Below are 8,469 nucleotides of genomic sequence, written 5' to 3'. Positions count from 1 at the left end.
ATATATATATATATATATATATATATATATATATATGTGTGTGTAGATAGTATTTTGTAAGGTGTGTCGATTTGGATAGGCAGAAGAAACATTTAAAAATTCCTTGCACTTCAGTTTAAAGAGCGTACTGTGTGTTTACAGTGTTAGGTTAGTAATGGAGTACCACAAATAAATCTGATGCAGTTATGCCTGAAGCAATAAAGATTTACATCCTTTTATTTATTATTATATTTTTATTAATAAAATGATTTTTTTTCACCCAAAATGAAGGTTTACTCACCCTCAGGCCATCCAAGATGTAGATGATTTGGTCAGCTGTTTGAACTCTCATTCTGACGGCACCCATTCATTGCAGAGAATCCATTGGTGAGCATGTAATGTAATGCTAAATCTGTTCTAATAAAGAAACAAACTCACCTAGATCTTGGATAGCCTAGGGATGAGTACATTTTCAGCAAACATTTTTTTTTTAAACTATTCATTTAATGATAATACCCTCATTGTTCCATCCAACTGCTAGTTTAGCAAAAAAAAAAACAAGAAGTGTGTTTGTAATTTGTGGACATTTCTTATATTAAAATGAATTTCAGTGTATTATCATGTTGTTTTTTACTAGATATTGTACAATGGAAATACCTTTACATCACTAAACTGAAGAAACTTTTGTCATTTCTTTTGTTCTCACTCCATAAACAATTGGGTTGAAACAACTTGGAAAAAGTAAGTACATTGTGCTCACAAATACATGACTACTAGAAGAAAAATAGTTTCTTATTCTGTATCACATGAATGCAATCAGAGCAAAAATCAAACTACCTGATATCACAATTAAGTGAGTAATGCAGGTGTTTATGGCCTTCATTTGGGCCTTACCAGATCTAAACACAGAGGCAACATATGAAGCAGCAATAAGAATACAATCAGCAGTTGGTATCAGGAAAGCAGTTGAAAGTCCTACAATGTTATTAATAGTTACATCTCCACATGCTAACTGAACCAATGCCATGTGCTCACAAAAACAGTGATCAATGACATTTGTTACACAAAATGTCAGTTTTCCAGCCAGAGGAACCATTGTGACAATTAGCAGTCCATTTCTTATTGCTGGCACAACAACAGACTTTACAAAGTTAGGGATTTCCATGTATTTATGATAGTAAAGAGGTCTGCATATGGCAAAGTAACGATCCAGTGCCATCCACAAAAGCAAAGTAGTTTGAAATGCTCCAACAAAGTGAAGGCAAAACATTTGTATCAAACAACCATCTACGGATCCCACCCAAGTTGAATAAAAAGCTAAAAATCATATTAGGTAAAATATAGGCAAGAGCAAGTCTATCACGACTTCAGTGATGTGTTCTAATCTCAGATTTTTTTTATGAGAAACATGTACAAATGGTCAAATATGCAACATATTCTTTGAAAAAGAGATTCATTTAACTGTGTAATGGTGTAGAAATAGCATGAAAAAAGCATGTTACCAAGGGGTCAGAGTTTGTATGGTTAGTAGGTCAATGTGGGCCCTTTCTATGTTGATAGCAAATATGTAGTTAGAATGACTACATATATTGATTTGCAAATTTTGTACAAAAAAGTGACATGAAGAAGATTTTCAGTGTTTATGCATTTGCTTAATTTGTTTTCATAGGTTAAGCATTTGCGGCAGGTGTACAATTTTTTTTACAAGTATTACTTTTCTGGAATTATTATACGTTTTGACTGACAATTAGGAGTCATGGTGATAAACCTTGTGTATCTTTGCCCCCTTATGACAGTAGTTAGGGAACTCTTAGAAATTCATCATTACTGGACTTTGTTTGGCTAGACCCATCTCAAGAGTTACATTAAGTAGCCAGTAAACACATTAAGTAGCACTCAAGGGGAACAGGCTTAAGATTAGATTGGACCATGAGGCACAGTTGACATCACCAAGGGTCCAATTATCTTATTTTTGTGTTAATTAGACTCTGACCACTTATTATCACAAGTGATGTCATACCTGTATACTGAAACAAAAACAAAGATTTACATTGCATGACCGGTCCCTTACAGAACAAAACTATATGGGAATATACTGTAAAATATAATGCGATTTATTACATAATACATTTCCATATATTGGAAACTAGTGCTTATATTTTTCAATATATGAAAAGCTGCAATTCCTTATGTATTATTCAATATATTGTAATATTTTTACACAATATATTATTCTGTATAATTTCTAATATACCATTATGGCGTTTAATATATTAGGAAATATATTTTCTTTGCGTAAGGCTGCTGATTTTGTTTACTTTTAATTTATTCCATATCATTTAAAAAACACAACAGGTTTAAAAACAATATCTAGATAGCAACATGACAGTATGTGTCTATAGTTCACCAAAAATAAACAACAGAATTAACAAAATGGAGTTTTGATTGAGTACAAGGAATTACTTTTGAAAAGTAATATGACAAATTCAATGCATGACAAAGATGTGTTGGCACTTACTTTAATATCTTCATCCAATGTGTCACATAGATTCTTCATGACACGCTTGAAAGCAGTAGCTGGACTTCAGACTAGACAGAAAGCTTTTTAATATCTGAAGGCACCAGGCCTCAACATTGCGAGTCCTTGAGTACTCACAATCAGTACTCATTCCCAAGAAGACCTGCAAAGGCTTACAGTAGACTCTGCCTGTCAGTCAACACTCAAAAAGTTTGAAGTTCCACTCAAAAAGACTGCATTTTCACTGAATGGGAAAAATTTAAAATTTAAATTTTATTAATTTTCTAATTTCACAAGTCAGGAGAATAACGTTAGGTTTGGTATATTAATGTGACATGATATTTTCCTCCTAATTATTTTCATGTTTCCTTTGTATTCTGCTGTAAGTAAATGAAAAAAGACAAAACATACTGTGCATTTGTGGTCTATTGTGGCAATTTGATTTACAATATAAACTATGAATAATTCCCTGGAATGCACTAAGAATGTTTCATTTTTCTCCCCAAATTCTCATGTCTCTTTCCAGGTTTGTTCTCACATGAATGCTGTAAAATGTAATTATTACGAAATATAGACATATATTACTATAATGATATGATAATTTTAATGATCGATGGTTGAAGGGTGAGTAAAATAATGTCACCTCATTGTACCCAGTTTTTGAAAATGCTTATTATAGAGTTCATACAGTGAACCTTTTGTTGATTGTTTAGTGTAAATGGAAGTTACTATCATAATTTGAGCAAAGCGTCATGGGGGCATAGGGAAAAGGTGGATATGTTATATAAATCAAATTAAATGCTCTATTGGAGCACTGCCTTTATACTTTTGACTGAATTGCCTAGCAACTTTAATGATGCATATAGTAGTATTTAATTTAGAATGGGAAACGGTGTGTGTGTCCGTGATAGTTATTAGTTACATTATTCCACCATTAGATGGCGACAAGAGACTGTTTTTATGAGTGAGTGAGATTTTTATATTGAAAGAGACTGCAACAGGGTTGTATACAAGTAAGTTCACTTTCAACAAAACCTTGTAAGACGCAGCCAACAAATGCACTGAGCAGTGCTGTCATCGGAAATCACCCTTAACAGATGAAAGGATAGTACGACAAAGATATCGCTTTCCTCAGCGGAGATAGACAACTAATGTATTATTGTGAATATGAGATTGAGCTGAAGACTGAATGCTGTATCAGATGCAGGTAATCACACTCACTCAGTCCATCTCTCTCTCATAATACTCGATTCTACATAATACAGTGAGCTTTTATTACAGTAATACAATAAGTTTTTAATGAAGCAACTCAACGTTCCTTTGTTAGTTCTAAAGTGACGTTTTCAATTTAGTAATGGAGGCTTGGGCTCAGCTGTTAAACTGTCAAACTGAGATATGAATTCGAGGCGGAATGAAATAGTTCTGCATACAAAATGTTATTTAAAGATACTCTGTGGTTGTTTCTTATTTTTTTACACACTTGTGCTGTCCAACTGTGATAAGTAAGCATTAATAAATAAGACTCAATATAAAGCTTTAAAAATGTCACTGTGGACCTGTATATACAGTATTATAGACTTTTTTTTCTCTGGCACTGATTTAGCCAGATGTTTTCTTTTAGTCATCCCCTTTTGAGATTAACACTTCTCTTCTTGCTGTGTAAATGTTTAAATTCTTCATAATTTCCATAAATATCAAATGGCGACCAATGAAACCAATCCTGTAACCCAGAGTTTGTTCAGCCAGCTTCATTTACACACATACATTTACACAATGTAAACAGATGTGACATAATTTACACCCAGCACCAGAATACTATAGGAACAGCCTGCACCCTGATGCTTAGCTCTTGTACAAATATAAATATACAGTGGGTACGGAAAGTATTCAGACCCCCATGGCCCGGCCAGAGCCCTGACTTAAACCCAATTGAGCATCTCTGGAGAGACCTAAAAATGGCTGTCCACCAACGTTTACCGTCCAACCTGACAGAACTGGAGAGGATTTGCAAGGAGGAATGGCAGAGGATCCCCAAATCCATGTGTGAAAAACTTGTTGCATCTTTCCCAAAAAGACTCATGGCTGTATTAGATCAAATGGGTGCTTCTACTAAATACTGAGCATTTTTCAGTTTTTCTTTTTTAATAAATCTGCAAAGATGTCAACAATTCTGTGTTTTTCTGTCAATATGGGGTGCTGTGTGTACATTATTGAGGAAAAAAAATTAACTTAAATGATTTTAGCAAATGGCTGCAATATAACAAAGAGTGAAAAATTTAAGGGGGTCTGAATACTTTCCGTACCCACTGTATATATAGTTTCTCCAGGTCAATGAAAGTGAAACTGATTCTACCTCAGCATTGATTCTTAATTTTAAATTATCTGCACATACAAAACATCTTGCTGTAGTCTTTGACTCCGAGCTTAACTGTATACATTAACGTTATTTGGTATGATCTCCATTTGCCAAAGTCATGTGTTCAAAACAACATACAGAAATATGAAGAAAGAACGAGGTACAGTCAAAGCTCTTACCGTGGAGTAGATTTCGCAGAAGTTTCTTATACTGATAAAGAAAGTGTTAGAGGAAGCATGTGAAAGAGCAGCCTGTAGTGTGACTTGATGTGCATTGCTTATATCAGTCACTTACAAGCGAGTCTTCATACTTACCAGAATTGTACATTACACAAGGACAAAGTCAATAAGTCTCAAAAACATTTTTGTGTACTGACAACAATGCCATCAAATTGATCCTCGTTCACACAGATCCAGGCGATCTAGATGTAGTTAGTGATCTGACTAACGAAACACGATGCGCCTGCGCACTTACTAACCCTTTATCATCTTTATTTTTAAAAAAAAAGCATGAGTATGAGTTTTTGTCTCATATTTATATCATATAATAAGCGATATCACACGAGCTGTGAGAGCAATCACACGAATGGTTTGTCCCAAATAGCATGAGTGCAAATGTGTTTTTACGCAACAGTTCAGTAAATAAGAAGTTAATATTCTGTTATATTTTAAACACAATATTGCCTGTTTTTGCTCAGTTTTGCCAACAAAAATACTACCTGTAAAGCCACAGCAGAATTGTTGTGGGTCTCCGAGCAACACAGCAGTGTTTACTTTCTGAATGAATCCGCGTTTTGAACAAATCGGGTAAACCAATGATTCAAAAGTCCATTCATAAAGTGATCTGTTTACTGAATGAAAGAGGTACAGTCAAAGCACTTACCGTGGAGTAGATTTCGCAGAAGTTTCTTATACTGATAAAGAAAGTGTTAGAGGAAGCATGTGAAAGAGCAGCCTGTAGTGTGACTTGATGTGCATTGCTTATATCAGTCACTTACAAGCGAGTCTTCATACTTACCAGAATTGTACATTACACAAGGACAAAGTCAATAAGTCTCAAAAACATTTTTGTGTACTGACAACAATGCCATCAAATTGATCCTCGTTCACACAGATCCAGGCGATCTAGATGTAGTTAGTGATCTGACTAACGAAACACGATGCGCCTGCGCACTTACTAACCCTTTATCATCTTTATTTTTAAAAAAAAAGCATGAGTATGAGTTTTTGTCTCATATTTATATCATATAATAAGCGATATCACACGAGCTGTGAGAGCAATCACACGAATGGTTTGTCCCAAATAGCATGAGTGCAAATGTGTTTTTACGCAACAGTTCAGTAAATAAGAAGTTAATATTCTGTTATATTTTAAACACAATATTGCCTGTTTTTGCTCAGTTTTGCCAACAAAAATATTACCTGTAAAGCCACAGCAGAATTGTTGTGGGTCTCCGAGCAACACAGCAGTGTTTACTTTCTGAATGAATCCGCGTTTTGAACAAATCGGGTAAACCAATGATTCAAAAGTCCATTCATAAAGTGATCTGTTTACTGAATGAAACAGCTGTTTGAAAAAATCGAATTAATGAATGACTCATAAAGACATTTACCGCCACCTGCTGGCAGTTTTAGCTTAATTTTTAGAGTATTATTTCATTTTAAAAAAGGGAAAAAACTTTAAAGGGATAGTTCACCCAAAAAAATCTAATTATGTTATCATTTACTCAACCTGAATGACTTACTTTCTTTTGTGGAACATAAAAGAAGGTGTTTTGAAGGCTGTTGATATTTATAGCTGTTTTGGTTACCAATGACTTCCATTGCATGAATGGAAAAAAAAAAAAAAAACTGAGATGTTTCTCAAATTATCTTCTTTTATGTTCCATAGTTTATGTTAGGCCGTTGTAGCCTAAACGTTTATATTGTAATACATTTTATGTTGAATCAAGTAAAACATTTATTTCTAAAGCTTTCTATTTGTAATGTCTACTTCAGGGGTTCTCAAAGTCTACATTCAAAGGTCCAAATCTGAATTTTCATCAGTGTCAAAGGTCCGGACCAGAACAATTGGTTATTACAAAACTTGTTTTTAATAAACATACATAACACAAGTGTTTTTCAAAATAAAGTGCCCTTTGCATTCAAAATACATTAATAGCAAGTGCAAAAGTGGCAAAACAATTAATTTAAGTGTCAGCAATAGAGGTCGACCGATAAGTGTTTTTCACTGGCCGATGCCGATATTTAGAAATCAGGGCAGCCGATGGCTGATATATGATGCTGATTTTTTTGGCCGATATGTTTGGCTGATTTTTCTTCCCTTTATCTCATAAAAGCGAGTTTGAGTAAATGATTATTGCAGGGCACAAGATGGTAATAGTAGTAGTAGCCTAATTCATAGTAATAATACATGGCTCAAAGCACCTTCTCAAAACAGCTCTGAAGCACGCGTTTTGTTTATGTTTGCTGACAGACCACCAGTGCTTCCCACAGACTTGCAAATGCAAATTCATTCTCTGCCAGCAGTGCCGTAGCTATAAACTGTTACTAATCAAGAGCATTACTGTAATAAACTTCATACATCTTGAATACCAGTTTAAGGCTGAAGTTATTCTGAGCTGTGAAAAGAAATTCTGTAGGTCTGGTTTCAGCTGCAGCAAAAGATATTTGACAAAAGCTTTGTCAGGAGGTACTTTTTCATGCAGGCGGCATTCAATGTAAAGTGTTGCCAACAAAAAGTTCTTCTATTCTGTAGTATGTTCCAGTGTATTTGTGGGTGTGTCAGCGTGATTTGTGATTAATTCTTGCCTCAAAGTCACTGGGATGAAACATGTTTTGGATGATGATGACTTTTTCATGCCTTTTGCGAGTTTCCCCAGCCTTCTCCGGCCTCCAGTCCAGCTGCCTGTTAATCATAAATTACAAAAATGTCAGTCATATCTACAGCAACACAGAAAATATGGTGATTAGGCAAAGCATTACTGCACCATGCGTCGGAATCAACTATATAGAGCTGCAGACAGAGATCAGAATCAGAATCAGAATGAGCTTTATTGCCAGGTATGTTTACACATACGAGGAATTTGTTTTCATGACAGAAGCTTCCACAGTGTAACAGAATGACAGTGACAGAACAAATAACACAGATAATAATTAAAAAAAAATAATAGAACAAGTAAAATAAGGAATAAAAAGTATACAAATCGACAATTGTATGTACAGGTATAGAACAATAGACAGTTGTATGTACAGGAATATTATGTGCAAATTGAAATGTAGACTGAGTATGTGTGTTAGATAAATAAGTGCTAGGAAAGACGAAATGAAAATGACATCAAAGCTTTTCTGAAGACGGTCGGTTCTTTTCAATTATACATTCATATAAAAACACCCGCGCTGCATTTCAACTTTGAAACGTGCAGTGCTCAGTTCATTCAACGAAGTAGAATCCTTTTGGAAAATCTATTTGTGGCGGTCAGTTTCGATTTTGTGACGGGCCGCCACAAATAATTCAATGTATGGGAAACACTGGACAGTGCTATAAGTCAAATGGCCATAATCTAAGTGATAACAAAAAATAAATAAATAAAAAATTACTCAAATTAGCGGTGAAA

General features: G+C 34.5%; 1 pseudogene; it reads right to left on the bottom strand.

Moving 5' to 3' along the window:
* Window positions 1-612: 612 nt before the first annotated feature.
* Window positions 613-8,469, bottom strand: part of LOC107730980 (putative olfactory receptor 52P1) — an 8,948-nt pseudogene continuing 1,091 nt past the window's right edge.

The sequence above is a fragment of the Sinocyclocheilus rhinocerous genome, unplaced genomic scaffold (assembly GCF_001515625.1).
Source record: "Sinocyclocheilus rhinocerous isolate Xijiao unplaced genomic scaffold, SAMN03320098_v1.1 scaffold1270, whole genome shotgun sequence".
Taxonomy (NCBI): domain Eukaryota; kingdom Metazoa; phylum Chordata; class Actinopteri; order Cypriniformes; family Cyprinidae; genus Sinocyclocheilus; species Sinocyclocheilus rhinocerous.
This window is presented reverse-complemented; position numbering and strand designations above follow the sequence as displayed.